The 15400-nt window shown below is 50.1% G+C and overlaps 1 pseudogene; it reads right to left on the reverse strand.

Moving 5' to 3' along the window:
• Positions 1–6827: 6827 nt before the first annotated feature.
• Positions 6828–14285, reverse strand: LOC118890531 (annotated as a pseudogene).
• Between the last annotated feature and the right edge of the window lie 1115 nt (positions 14286–15400).

The raw sequence follows: 15400 nt of genomic DNA on the forward strand, positions 1-15400 counted from the left end.
ATCCTTGCCCAAGCATTGTCCCTCCCCACCCTTAGTCCGCACACTTGGGCCGTCCTTCTCACTCCTGCATCAAGACAATCAAGAGGGAGCCCAGGAGAATCCCTGGGAAAACGGCTCACAATCCTGGTCCTCTGCCTGTCCTCTCCCTCCTCCAATGACAGAAGTCACCTCCATTCGACAGCCAAGCTGGGCACCCGCCCTGTGCCCCTCACAGGACGCCTGAACCCACATCCCCGCCCTGTCTCCATCCCTCGAGTACCAGACGCTCCACCTTGCTCACCACCCAAAACCCCAGAGCCCTTCCCAGCTACTCTGCCCCCACTCACCTAGCTGGTGTGTTTACTTAAGGCTGAATTCTGTATCTGGAAGTTCATTAATTATTTTGTGGGTGCCCAAATGCAGATCATTTGTGCTTATCCTCAACTAAATAAGTCAGGTCATAAGAGGTAATGCCATGGGTAGTGGAATGTAAACAAACACATTCTACCTCAATAAACATGCTAATTTCCAGCTATAATATTCACAAGTAAAAGATCCATCACGCGGACCCTATTTGGCAAAGGCAGCGGGCCTCATCCGTCAACGAGGGAGGCCCCCGCCAGTTCTCTGCAGGAGGGAAATAGTACAACTTAACTTGCTTGATGACGCCCTCGGGGGGAAACATGAGCCTCACAAATGAGTCTGGAAATGTGATAAAAGGATAATCTTGCATAAATGAGCCTGTATCATCATTACCTGCACCGACCAAGGCCAGGCGCAGGCTTTGAGTGATGGAATCACATTTCATATAAATGAAGGCCAAGGAGTCTGTGCACCAGGCCAGCGGGAGCTCCCTGCCCTCGCCACGTCCCACTGGCCACCCTCGCCCGAGGATGCCCCCCAGGATGCGGGTAGGGCCATGCGGAGGCTTCAGGCCTGGCTGGGGCTGGGGGTGCTGGAGTGGGAAGAGCAAGGACAGCCCAGGCCCTGCCTGAGCACGAGGGCACCCTTGGCAAATGCTGCCATCAGAAGGGGTCTTGGCCCTTTTCACGACCTCATAGGAAAATTAAGGCATCTGTTAGCCTATTTACTCAATAATACTTACTGGCCACCTAGTAAGTGCCAAGGCACTGAGACAGGCACTTGGAAAATCAAAATAAGATGAAGGCTTTGCTTTTAAGAATTTGCTTTGCCTTAGGGAAGCAAAGCAAGTGCTCACAGCCTGCTTGGTCTGTGGTCAAGTGCGGAGGGTACTCAGAGGATGGAAAGATGTGGTGGGCCTGGGTACGGCGGGAAAGGTCAGGGCCACTGGTACATAAAGGACAGCGATGGCACTCGGTCAGGTGAATGGTGACAAGCCAGGACCGCCCTCTCCTTGCTGCCCCTCTCAGTGCCCTCCCCATCCCCAAAGCTCTCAGGGACACAGGCCCTGCCCCCACCCGTAGGTGTGCACCTCTGTCCTTGCCTGTGAGTCCTTTTAGCAAACGACGAGGATGGGGGACAAATGCACACAACTTGTACACCATTTTGGAAAAGATGTGGTGGAGATCTTGATGCTCCTTCCTGACCCTCCCCTCCCTTCCCCCTCCCAGAACCATGCTGTGGGTGCCCCACCCATTCCCCCACCACCACCACCGGCTAGGAGTGTTGGCAGCTACAGCTGACAGCCACCCTCCTCCACAGAGAATTGCCTTTGGCCGAAGAGGAGCCACCTCACCTGGGAGGTCACCTCCGCCTGCCCCTCTGACGTCAGACTAAGTGACTCAGGGGTACAGAGTCTTGCCCCATGGACTGAAGGGGTTGGGGGTCACGCTCTGGGGTGCAGTTCCCGCTCCAGAGCTCCCCGTGGACCAGGCTAAGGCTGGACTCCAGCTGCACCCGCATCCTTGCTGCCCCATCCTGCTTCCCTCTCTCATTTCTCTGGAGAACTTGCCCCTTAATAAGCTGTGTGGGTCCAAACAACCCAATCAGTAAAATGGGCAGAAGATCTAAACAGATGTTTCTCCAAAGAAGACATACAGATGGCCCAAAAGCACATGAAAAGATGCTCAAGATCACTAATTATCAGAGAAATGCAAATCAAAACTACAATGAGGTACCACCTTACACTGGTCAGAATGGCCATCATCAAAAAGTCTACAAATAGGGGGCTTCCCTGGTGGCGCAGTGGTTGAGAATCTGCCTGCCAATGCAGGGGACACAGGTTCGAGCCCTGGTCTGGGAAGATCCCACATGCCGCGGAGCAACTAGGCCCGTGAGCCACAATTACTGAGCCTGCGCATCTGGAGCCTGTGCTCCGCAACAAGAGAGGCTGCGATGGTGAGAGGCCCGCGCACCGCGATGAGGAGTGGCCCCCGCTTGCCACAACTAGAGAAAGCCCTCGCACAGAAACGAAGACCCAACACAGCCATAAAAATAAATAAATAAATAATTTAAAACTTTAAAAAAAAAAGTCTACAAATTATAAATGCTGGAGAGGGTGTGGAGAAAAGGGAATCCTCCTACACTGTTGGGGGGAATGTAAATTGGTGCAGCCGCCGTGGAGAACAGTAGGAAGGTTCCTTAAAAAACTAAAAACAGAGCCACCATATGATGCAGCAATCCCACTCCTGGGCATATATCTGGAGAAAACCATAATTTGAAAAGATAAATGTACCCCAATGTTCACTGCAGCACTATTTACAATAGCCAGGACATGGAAGCAACCTAAATGTCCATCGACAGAGGAATGGATAAAGAAGATGTGGTACGTATATACAATGGAATATTGGCCATAAAAAAAAATAATAATAATAATGCCATTTGCAGCAACATGAATGGACCTAGAGATTGTCATACTGAGTGAAGTAAGTCAGACAAAGACAAATATCATATGATATCGCTTATATGTGGAATCTAAAAAAATAGTACAAATGAACCTACTTACAAAACAGAAATAGAGTCACAGATGTAGAAAACAAACTTATGGTTACCAAAGGGGAAACATAGTGGGGAGGGATAAATCAGGAGCTTGGGATGAACACACTACTATATATAAAACAGATAACCAACAAGGACCTACTGTACAGCACAGGGAACTGTACTCAGTATTCTGTGATAACCTATATGAGAAAAGAATGAATATATGTATACGCATAACCAAATCACTTTGCTGTACATCTGAAACTAAAACAACATTGTAAATCAACTATACTCCAATAAAATTAAAATTTAAAAAAAAGATTTGAAATGATTGCCCTAAGTAGATAAAAATAGCTATGTATTGTGGGCAATGCATATTTCTACAGCCACACAGATGCATACAACATACTTCCTTTAATCACTTGCCAAACTTTTTTCTAGTTATGAAAATAAGGATGATGACAAATAATAAATGCTTTTTCTTAAGAATGTAAAAAAAATAAGCCGTGTGTGTCCAAATCTCCATCTCAGGCTCTGCTTTTAGGGAGCCCAACCTAGGCACCCCATTTTCCCTTTCAGTACCTGGTGCTTGTGTGCTGTCTCCTCAAAGGCAGACTTGGACACAGCCTATCACAAGACAGTGCACAGAGGGCAGTACCCCTGTTATGACTAAAGTGCTGGGGGGCTCAGAGAGAGGACAGCTGAATGTGCCTCAGAGAGTCAGGAAGGGCTTCTCAGAGAAGGGGTGGGTGAGCTGGGAAGGGTGTTCTAGGCAGAGGGAACAGCAAGCCCTTGAATTTCCAAAGCACTTCCAAGTATCACGTCACAGCAAACAGAACCAGGGATGTAAAGTGGAAAGAGCTTGCTTTAGAAGCCCCCAGAATCACCACCAGGGGCAAGGGGTGGCCAGGCCCTCCTCCTGCAGTAAATTCCTGTTGCAGGAATGAGTGAATGTATGTAAACAAGTGAGCAAAATCATTGTGACTGTCTCTCCTGTGGACATTTTATCCACCTGCCATTTTCCCGTGGTGCCTGCTCCCTCACTAGGCCAGAAATTCCTTTACAACAGGGACTTTGGCATCGGGGTGTCACCACAAGGCCTAGTTCTGCTCTTTGCACAGCACTGATGCTCAGGAAATACTTGTTCCGTAGTTTTGCCTTGAGAGGAGAAGAAGGGGGTGTTTAGGTGTATCAAGACCTTCATTCATTCACCAAACAACTCTGTGATGAGATTGTAGCATCAGTGACCAAGAAATAAGGAAGAGAAGAAACTACTCTGTGCACCTACTGTGTGCAGGAATTGTACTAGGTGATTTCCTGTGCTGCCATTTAAACCTCACGATAACCTGGAGGTGGGTATTACAATATTATTGCCATTTTACAGATGATGAAACCCAGTGGGAGCAGATGCCTAATTGACACGTAGGTGTACCCAGGTCCAGAGTCTGTGGTCTTTGCATCCTCTCTCCCTTCCTTCAACCCTATGAGAGGATATTTTAAAATCAAAGCTGCAGAGGCCTGGAATGGGTTAACCAGATCTCTCCAGAGGCAGAAGATCTGGAAGTCCTCTGGGGATCCCTTTCAGCAGAGAATCCTCTGATTCACGCTGCCTGGGCCCGAGAAGCCCTGCTGGGCAGGAGATCCCCGTCCCAGGCCGAGGCCAGCTCTCCTGAGGCCCATCCAAAACCATGCCTCTAACAGAGAGAGAGCCATGCTTCCAGGGATTGTATGATTCAGAACCTACTTTAGGGTTAATGTTCTGAAGGGTGGAAAAAAAAAAAAGTATAAATGCTGTTGAAAAACTGAGCCGACGAGCTCCTGGGAAACCTGAGCCGTAAACGTCTTAGTCAAAAGTGCTGGCTGAGAAATCGCTGGTCCCTGCCAAGCCCGGCGAATGGAAGCTTGCACATTCCCAGGCTGCGTGTTTCAAATACTTTCCGTGGTTTCGCCAGCGGAGGGCCAGGAGAGAAGAATCTGTCATTACCAACTTGGGTCTGCAAAAACAGCTTGGCTGGCGGGGAGCTGTGAAATCGCAGGAGGCGGGAAACCTGACTCAGAGCTTCAGGGATGCGGGAAAGTGCAGGGGGGATGGGGCAACCCGACCCCGACCTCAGACCTGTGGAGGGGGGCATGGTTGGTGGGAAGGGTGGGGGAGGGACGTGATCCTTTGACTCATGATGGTTCTTGCCGGCTCCCCACCGTGACCACCCCTCCCTCTGGCGTGACAGCCGATGTGGTTTCCTGAACGTTCTTCAGCAGTCCAAACTGCTGTTGAGTACCTACTCGGTGCCATGCATCATGCTGAATATCTGATACAACAAGCCTAGGATGTTAGCACGCCCCTTGAACAGGACAACTCTGAAGGTGTGCGTTACACGGAGCCCCGGTCGCCTGCAGGGTCCTCTGCACATCAAGCACCCTGTGTTCTCTCCTTTCCTTCCCCCTCTCACATCCCCACTGGCGCTTCCTGAGATCACCTCCCAAATAAACTACTAGCACCCAAATCCGGTTTCGGGCTCCATTTCCTGGGGGGAGCCAAACTGAAATACTTTCCTTGTCTGTAAAGGAGGAATCCAGGCCAGAAGGGGCTTTAGCCATCATCTGTGACAACCCCCTTGCTGTACCTAGAGAGTGACTGAGGCCTGAAAAGGAGAAGCTGCTACCTCACTAGCTGTGACTTTCCCCACCTCTTCCCCAGGTCTCAGGAGAGCAGCCAGGAGCAGGCCTAGTAGGTAAGGCCCAGGGTACGGGGGCAGTCGGGCACTGATGTCGGGGTGCCCCTGGGTTATGAATCCCCTGTTGACCTCTACCCACAGCCTAAGTGGCCTCTCGGGATGCCCTGAGGACAGGGGCCCTGTGGAGGGAACTGCAGAGGGGAGTGGGCAGCAGAAGGCCTGGGGGCCTCGGCCCCCTTCCTCAGCACCTTCACCTGGCGGCCGCCCATCTCCCCAGGCCCTGCTCCTCCACTCTGCCTCATATGCGTAGGTGAAACCACACGAAACGCCCTCTGCTCTCCTGCCTCGAGCCCCCAAACGTGCCGCTCCCTCTAGCTAGACAGTGCTTCGGGGACCCCACCCCAGGCCAACTCCTCCTCCGCCTTCCAAGGGGCTCAGGCTTCTCCAGCTCCGCGTAGCCTTCCCTGACGTCTGCCACGCTCTCACCGTCAGGAGTCACCCACTCCTCCTGCCCCTCCACGGGGTCTGGCACACCCTCCAGCACTGCACCCAGCATGTCGTCCCTGGGGAACCACCGTGATGAGTCTCTACTATGTCTTCCGATTAGCTCTCCAAGGGCCAGACTCGGGCTCAGGGACATTTTTTTGTTTGTTTGTCTAAGAAAAGTTTTACTAATGTGTTAATATTTCAGCAAAGTTATTGCAACAGGTTTAAAAGGCAGACAGACACACTATTATAGGCTATAAAGTAACAAGTTTCATACAATTAAAATATTACATAGAGCTATGGGATTTACTGAATAACTAACAGACCCATAAAAGAAATTAAATCTGAAAGGTTAAATCCAGTATTAGCACCTACAATATCTCTGAAAGTAAAACTTTTAACCGTTTCATTCTCTCCTAGTATATGTCCTAACTTTCTCCCAGATACAGTGCTCTCAAACCCCAGAGATGAAGGGCACAGGAAGCCCCAATACTAAGAACACACAGCCAAAAAGAAGAACTAGAAACAGTGACCCAGACTTGAGAGTTTTAGTTGGAAATCACTTAACTTGCTGAACTTGAACCAATCATAATATTTCTGTGCACTGAATACCGTATATGAGGAAAGTCTAGGAATCATAAGGTTTGCCAGTAGGGATAGTTAAAAATTAGCAATATATAGTATTATTCCTATCAAATTTTTTTCTCTTAAGCTATATTTATAACAAAACGATAATTAAAATATTTATTAACACTTGCTCATTCAGGGACACAGCAGGGACATTTGTGTTTGATGGTTTAGCACCCACTTTATTGTGCTTACTTATTTTTATAAGGAACAAGCAACACATGCCACATCTTCCCAGTGTTCAAGGTAATACAGTTAATAACAGAATTCTCAAAAAAAAAACCCAAAAAACAAAAACCTGGAAATTGCATTAAATACTGCTTTCATCAGGAATTGCTATAATAAAACAAGTAACATTATACATTACTTTTCCAATGAGCTTCAGTTTGAGAATCTGAACGGCAGAACTTGATCTTTAAGCTTTGAGTCATGGCAAAACTGGTAATTCTCTGAAATCTGGAAGATGCATTAGCAAAACCAGACACAGCCCACCCTTCACCAAAATCCTGGAGAAAAGCGTTTTATGAATTTGGGGGGGGTAAGACTGAGCACTGGCTAGTTTACGACTTGCTGAAACCCAAGGAATGACGAGAACCACTGACACTGGTGGCAGGTAAGAAATAACCTGCGTTGGGCTCACCAACTGCATATTTTATTAATGGCTTTGAATTAAAAAAGTGATATGCTTCATTGCGTTTTCTCAAAAACTAATCAAAAGATTACAGAGTCCTCCACAATTTGGAGACACAAAGTGGATGCTGAGCGACTAGAGGTCACTCCACGTGTGGAATTCTAGAAAGTCAGTCCTTGGAGCGAATGGCACCGTGGCTCTGGCAGCAGATACGAAGGAATGATGCCCTGGAGAGGAGGTGGGGGACACTCTGCGGTCGGCTGGTGGACAGATGAGGGTCCCAGCTGGAGGTGGGCCTTTAATTCTATGGTTTATCTTCCACTGCTCATGCCTCTGTCTCCATAAATAGTAATTTCAATAACTCGAAGTCCTCTCTCGATGGGATCTGTCAGGAGGAGGCCTTGGGGAGCATAGATCTTCTCATTCTGCTCGTGAATGTATTTGGAGACTTTCTTCAGAACCTTCTAGTAGCGAGTTTCCATGCACAAGAAGATGGTGTACGCTGTCAGACAAGCCAGGCAGCCTTCAAGATAGGACTGGCCCCCGAGCTTCTCTGCTTCAGCATAAAGGTTATTTAGAGTTCGAAGTGTTTCTTCAAATTGTTGCCTGTCAATCCGGTTCTCCAGCTCCGCCGGGAACTTGGTCTGGAAGTGGCAGCGGGCGCCACTGCTGTAGTCTCGCTGAATGAAAACCTTCCCGGACACTGGCGCCTGCTGCGGCCTCATGGCGAGGACAGGACGGGCCGCGCCACCTCCGCTGTCCTCCAGCGGCTGTCGCTCCGCCTTCAGGGACATTTTTATCCTCAGATGCTGGCTCTTACAGCTCTAGAAATGTTTGCTGAGTGAAGAAGTGTAGGAAAATCATTCAAAGCTTGTGGAGACCCCAGAATCGTTGTCCTTTCCCCATCTTTGTTGTCTTTTTCCTTGGTTGGTCATGGAAACAACGGAGCCAAGGAGAAGCTCTTACAGAGCAGTGAGAAGGCTGCTGGTGGGGCAGGGGAACAGCAGGCCAGCCAGGCTTGGTGGGAGAAGGAGGGAGCCGGAGAGGCTGGGCAGGTAGCGGGTACCGGGCTTAACCTGCTGGAAGCCTGATGGGGAGACCAAGGTCAGTGATCTGGGACCCCAGACCAGAGCCTCAGAAGGCCAATTCTGCCACATTACACAGCTCCACGGGCCTCCATTCACTGCCAGAGATGAGCAAGGAAGTGGCCCTGTGACAGGTCCCTTCCTGGGACAATTTTCTAAAAGTGCAGTGATTTTAAAAGCTTTTCTAACTGTGGAAGCCAAACAAAATCCCACCTAGACGTCTAACATGTAAATAATTGCCCTGGTTGAAGTGGGGGACACATGGGTGGAGTTGCCAGTCCTCTCGACGATCCCTTATCCTGAGGCAAACCACTCTGAGAGTCCCCTAGGGCTCCACAGAGCTGTTTAGAAACCACTGGCCAAGTGGCAAGAGCCGGATTGTGTCGGAGGACCCAGGTTCTAGTTCCGCTCTGCTATTTCAGGCTGTGTGACTCTGGACAAGTTACCTCACCTCTCTGGGCATAGGTTTCTTCAACCCCACAATGGAAGAGTTAACATCTGCCTCACAGGGTTGCTGAGAGGCTCAAAGGGGTGATAACAGGGAAGCTTGGCACCTTACTGTGGCCACACATACAATTTGTCGTCAGGAGGCCCAGAAGGACATGAGAAATTTTGTGTCATCTTGAAAGAGGAGCTCTTGGAGGCACTAGGCCCTGGGCTGCAGAACAGACAAATGGCTGTGAGACTCATGGTTGCCTTTCTTCCTGGTGTTTCAGGACTGAAGTGTTCACGAGGTGCCCCTTCGCCCCAGACCTCATTACCCAGCCAGCTGGGGCCCTCGCACAGTCACTGCTTCTCTTCCCTGGGTGTGGGGCTAGGACACGTGAGCATGGAAAATTCTTCCCCTCCCTGCTCCACCAGCCAAACCCCAGCAAACCTCAGTCCCAGCCCAGGACCGTGGACCCCTAAAGGGAAATGGAAGCAGAGTGCTCTGGCTCCAGGAATCCACTAATGGAACCTTGTTAATTACTATGTAAATTACTTTAATAGCCTGGATCCCCTCAGACACTGTTTAGGGGTCTGCTGGAGGGGAAGGAACAGCCTTTCCTTGGCCCAAGACTCCCATGTATGGTTTCCCATAGGGCAGGAAGAGATGCACAGATGGGGAACTAGAGGAAAAGATGGATTCACAGCTGCCCCTGGTCCATGGGATCTTGAATGTGACACTGAGATGCAGGAACAGATTCCATCCTTCAAGGCTGGAACTGAAAAGGACCTCGGATGATCTCTAGGCCACCCTCACGCCCTTGCTGCATCCAGGAGAAACAAAAGCCCAGAACAGGTGAGTGACTTGTCCAAAGTCACACAGCAAGGTGATTGGTCAGGCAGGGACTAGTCTCCCACCTCCAGCCCAGGGGTTCTCAAACTGGCACTTGTGGGATGAGCTGGACCCGGGTGTCCTGCCTAAAACATCATATAGTGAGACTTTCCCAGTGTACAGAGAAAAAAAAAATTAATTTAAAGAGAGGTATTTTCTTGATTTTAGGTTCAATGTATACTTAAAAAAAAAAAAAGATACACTATCCTACAGACATGATACATAGTTATATTTTCTTCCATCAATGTGCTTTTGTATTATGGAATTATGTATGTTTGAATGTCATAGTGGTCTATGAAGAACACCATGACCTTACGATCCTCTGACCTGAAGGAAAACCTCAGTCCCGAGGCACTTATTCTTATCTCAATTTTCCAGATGGGGGAAGAGACACAGAGAGATGCTAACAGACCTGCCTCAGGACTTCTGACTGATCTGTGTTCTTTCCACCACACCGATTATTAGAAGTATGTATAAACAAAGAGTAAATAGGTTCTGGGAAAGGAGGTGGGGAATCATGAGGATAGTAATACTATGGGGGGCCTTCCCTGGTGGCGCAGTGGTTAAGAATCCACCTGCCAACGCAGGGCACACGGGTTCCAGCCCTGGTCCGGGAAGATCCCACGTGCCGCGGAGCAACTAAGCCCGTGCGCCACAACTACTGAGCCTGTGCTCTAGAGCCCATGAGCCACAACTGTTGAGCCCACGAGCCACAACTACTGAAGCCCGCGTGCCTAGAGCCCGTGCTCCGCAACAAGAGAAGCCACCGCAATGAGACGCCCGCGCACCGCAATGAAGAGCAGCCCCCGCTCACCACAACACGAGAAAGCCCGCGCGCAGCAACAAAGACCCAACGCGGCCAAAAATAAAATTAAAATTAAAATAAATAAATAATAATAATACTATGGGGCTGTTGCCTGGGTGATGAGCTCATGAGGAAGGCATGTGAGTATTTAACAGGCTTCTCCTGGCTGCTCAGGGCGCATGCTCCTCTCTGCAGCACAGGCTGCGTTTCAGCAGGTCTGCTGACGAGACGAGGGCAGGACTGCAGTGGTTTTACCATAACTTTGAAACCCAGTTCCCCTACTGAGTTTATGATTAACCTCTCCATCCAAAACTTTATTCCCTTTCTTGTCCCGCCCCTGTTCCCCTCAGGATTGAGGAGTATCAAAGAAAGGGGGGGATTGAAACGAAGCAGGACCCTTCGGGGCCCTCCTGGGTACAAAAACCCCTCCATGTCCCCCGTTTCTTGTTTGTAGAAAAAGGCTTTAGTCTCCTAGGCTTCCCTGAGTTCCAAAGAGCAGACTCAAGCAGTTAACTATTAGGATAACAGAGTCACAGGCCTCCTAATGCCTCCTCAGGGCAGATAGATAACAATCTGATGCATATCTTTGAGTTGTTCTATAGAAACTAAGACTCCCACCCAGGTGGAGGGAGGATGGGACTACATGCTGACCACAAGCACTAGACCCCAGACTGGTTGGAACCAGAAGGTTGTGATTCCTTAAACATCACCCTGTTGCCTCACCACCAACCAATCAGAAGAAGGTCCACGAGCTGATCAGCTTCCTATGACCCTTTCCCCTCACCCTGTGTTTAAAAATCCTTGCCTGAATGCTATGGAGGAGTTCGGGTCTTTGGAGCATGAGCTGCCCATTCTCCTGGCTTGGCTCCCTGCAAATAAACCCTCACTTTGCTGCAAACCCTGCTGTCAGAGTTTGGCTTCCTGCACCTCAGGCACACGAGCCCTTGCTCGGCAACAACGTGGCAGCGCTGTGGCCACTTGTGTGACCTTGGCATGTAGCATCACCTCTCTGAGTCTTGGTTCCTTCATCTGAAAATTGAGAATAAGAATACTTGCCTCACAGGACAGCTTAAACAATGAAATGAGAAGATGCTAGGCACCTGGTGCACGAAGTAATTACTCGCCTTCTCCCTCTCTCTGTCTCCAAGATGTAGACATAAATATTTTTCAATTAGGTTCAGGTGCGCCAACTTGGGCTGTGTCACTGGGGACATGCAGTAGGCCGTCAAATCTCCCCCAGGACCTTCCTTGCGCTGCCTCTGACCAGAGGCCCTCAGTACCCAGAAAGGCTTCCCCAGAGCCTCCCTAACATGCCCTGCAGTCCCAGCTCCTTCTGCCAGCCTCCAATCCTCCCCTCAGCCCTGCCACCCCCCTCGCCCCCCCCACCCCTGCTCAGGAAGCCTTCTGTTGCCTCCTGAACTGGGTCCCCTTGTCCCCATTGCCTCTGCCGAGGACACAGGCACCTCGTCCTCCCCTTCTCTCCACAGCCTCAGACAGCTGCTTCAGCACCACCCCAGCCTGGGGTTCTAGGTTCTGAGTATCTCCAGGAATCTACTGGAAGAAAAGGTAGGGCTGTCTGAACCTGGAGCTCTGCCCCTAGAAAAGGGAGAATAACACTGTTTCCACCACGACCACAGGAGGCGAGAGGTATTGGGGGCGGTGAAGCCGCAGGGATTGTTAATGTTTGTGATCCGGATAAAGACATAGATACGGATGTTCTGTATAAACCGTGCCAGGCTCCCTTCCGGGTGTCTGATGAGCTGTGCCCCCTGCTGTGGCTGCCCTCTCCTCCTCCCTTCCTCACCTCAGAGGACATTTCCGTGGAGAAACCCCTTCCCCACCGGCAAGCGTGGCTCCGAGTCCCTCCCCCGTCCCAGCACTTTCCGAAGGGTGGTCGTTTCCTGTTCGCCTCCTATCTCTGCACTGGTCTGAGCTCTGGGAAGGGAGGAGCCACATCTCGCTCACCCAGCCTTGGCCTGGTTTTGGCTGCACATAACAGAATCCAACTAAAGCTACTTAATGAGAAAGGGGAATTTGCTGGAAGGCCATGAATGTGGTTTAGGAGGGGCCCAAGGAGCGGCAGCTGGCCTCAGGGAGGTTGAAACCAGAAACGGGTCCCCCTCTGGTCTTCCCCTTCATCTCTCAGCCCTGCTTCTTTCCCCTCTCTCTGCAGGATTTAATAACGGAAGTTTATGCTCACCCCCCTAACAGGATAGATCTACCATTTCCAAAGTGAGAAACCAACAGTCCACTGTGCTCAGTTTAAAAGTAAGTGGTCAAAAGCTGCTTAGAGAACCACAGGCCCTCCCGTTAAGCCCTTCCCCACGCAGAGGTTATAAAACGGTAGGAGGCAGAGATTAAGGAGTTTGAGGAGGAGGATGTCCGTGGTGCTGGTCTGTGTGGTGTACGTCCTCACCGTCATAACAGAAATGCTAACAGCTACTACTGATGGCGTGCTTATCATTTGGGAGGCCGCCATGCTTAGCACTGTACATGGACGATCTCATTCGACCCTTGCAGCAGACATCTGAGGGAGGTTCTATTATTATCCCCGTTTTACAGATGAGAAAACTGAGGCTTGGGAAGATTAATAACTCCCTAGTAAATTGCAGATCTGACTCCGAAGCCCTGAGTTATGCTGTGCCCTGTCAGCCTGTGGGTGTGGCACACGGCGTTCTTGTGTGTGTTATACACTACGTATCTGTCTGACAGTGTTGATAGGTGTGCACTTACATATGGGCCCTCGGGGGTGCTATGCACACATGCATGTGTGCAGGCCAGTGTACGCCTGCAGTGGGAGACTTTGGAGGGAGTCACCCCCACGCTTCTGGGTCTGCCTGGTTCACATCCCAAGCAGTGCTGGTGAAACTTTCCCCAGCTGCTGCTCGTTGGTGACCAGTTTTCTTAATGCAAAATTCAGCGAACAGGACTGGTTGTCAAGCACTGGGGAGGCCTGCACGCTTGGTGGCTTTGGCAGATGAAGCCCCAGGGGGAGGAGCAGTGCCCGCAGTGCTCACTGCTCCTATCCTCGTCAGGGGGCTCCCGGGAGCCACCACACAGGGAGAAATATGAGGCTTCGAAAGACCCAGGAGACCTCAGCAGCTGCCTTCTCTCAGTCTGTCCCACCCACCAGGCAGGCTGCCCCCAGCCTTGTTTGCAGCCCCCCTCCTCAAAGCTGCCTTCAGAATACCGGCTTCATCCCGACCACAGGCCTGCTCCGCAAACCTCCATGGCTCCCTACTACCCTAAACATAAAATGCATCTATACCCTGCTTCCCTCCACCACCTGGCCTCAACCAGCCTTTCTAGAAAACCCGTCCAGGTAGCTGCCAGGGCCGGCACCAGTTTGAGGGGAGAGATGTCCAGAGCGCAAAATTTAAGGAGGCCCTTGCTCTCAGGGTCCAGCCCACAGCACTTACCCTGGGTATCCTCCACCATCCCTGGCCCAGGAGCAGGCATACCCATGGGCTGCTCAGGCTGAACTAAAGGAGCTGCAGAAAATTCAAGTCTGGTCCAACAAAGCCTCTGAGTGCCAGCTCGGTGCTGGGCTTCCCCGGACATCCTGTCACTTGGCCTCAGAGCACCCCCGTTTTGAAAGCATGTACCTCCCCGCCCTGAGTCTGACGCACTAAAGCCACAGAACCAGCTAGCAGCAAACAACAAGCTATAAGACTCCCTGGGTTGAAGACCCACCATGGGGAAGCTGCTGAAGGCCTCTATTACCTTGTTAACACTCGAGATGATCCAGGGAAGTTGGTGCTGCCCTCCATCTTCATTGTTCACGGATCCCGGATTTGCCAACGCGCCTGCTCAATGAAATGTGTTTTAACCCCCAATCAATACTCACTGTGCCTTCAGGGTCGCTGGCGGACATGCGCAGAGTGGCCCCCCGTGCACGTTCCCAGCTGAAGTCCAGCAAGCCGATCGATGCTCCGCCTTCCTGTTTCAGCTCGCACTGTTAACGTGTACTTTCCGTGGTCCGTTTACTGCTGAGCTCTTCACAATTTTGTGCTTTTTGTTGGTGATTTCTTTTTTTTTTTTTTTTGGCCGCATGGTGTGGCATGAGGGATCTTGGTTCTCCCGCCAGGGATCCAACCCATGCCCCCTGAAGTGGAAGCGTGTCTTAACCACTAGACCGCCAGAGAAGTCCCAATCTGCTATTTTAAATGGCCCCAAGCATAGTGCTGAGTGCTTTCTAGTATTCCTAACTGAATGAAGGCTGTGATGTGCCTTACAGAGAAAACAGGTATGTTCATTTTCAACAATATATATTAAATAAGGTATCTGAACAGAAATACACATAAAACAAGGTTAGGTATTGATCAATTGAAAAAATGTGACCAGAGGCTCAAAGAAACCTAATCCTGTATTTTCCCTAGGAATAATGGCTCAGTATTCAGTGTTCCCAGCTACTTGACAGACCATGACTACCACGAATAATGAGAATCAGCTGTGTTTTCATTCTTTGCTAGTGAAGAAACTATGGCTCAGAGAGGCTAAGTCACCCATCTGGGCTTGCACAGCTAGTGAGTTGCAGGTCATTCTGAGAGGAGTCAGAAACGAGCCCTCTGCTTTTTCATGAGTTGGGGGTAAATGCTGGTGGCCTGGGACATAAGTGAGAGGGGCAGACGCAGACTTGGCATTAAATGGCATTATCTAAAGTTCTTTTTCATTTATCTTTCGATCCTTATGATCAGATACAAGTGAAAGCCTGGGCGTGGTGCAAGTCAGTCCTTAACACCTCTCAAATCCTTCTGCTAATTGCCCTTTTTTTTTTTTTTTTTAAGAATTCTTCTTTAAAATTTATTTATTTATTTATGGCCGTGTTGGGTCTTAGTTGCGGCACTCGGGATCTTTCGTTGCGGCACGTGGGCTCTCTAGCTGCCCCATGGC

The sequence above is a fragment of the Balaenoptera musculus genome, chromosome 2 (genome assembly GCF_009873245.2).
Source record: "Balaenoptera musculus isolate JJ_BM4_2016_0621 chromosome 2, mBalMus1.pri.v3, whole genome shotgun sequence".
Lineage (NCBI taxonomy): Eukaryota > Metazoa > Chordata > Mammalia > Artiodactyla > Balaenopteridae > Balaenoptera > Balaenoptera musculus.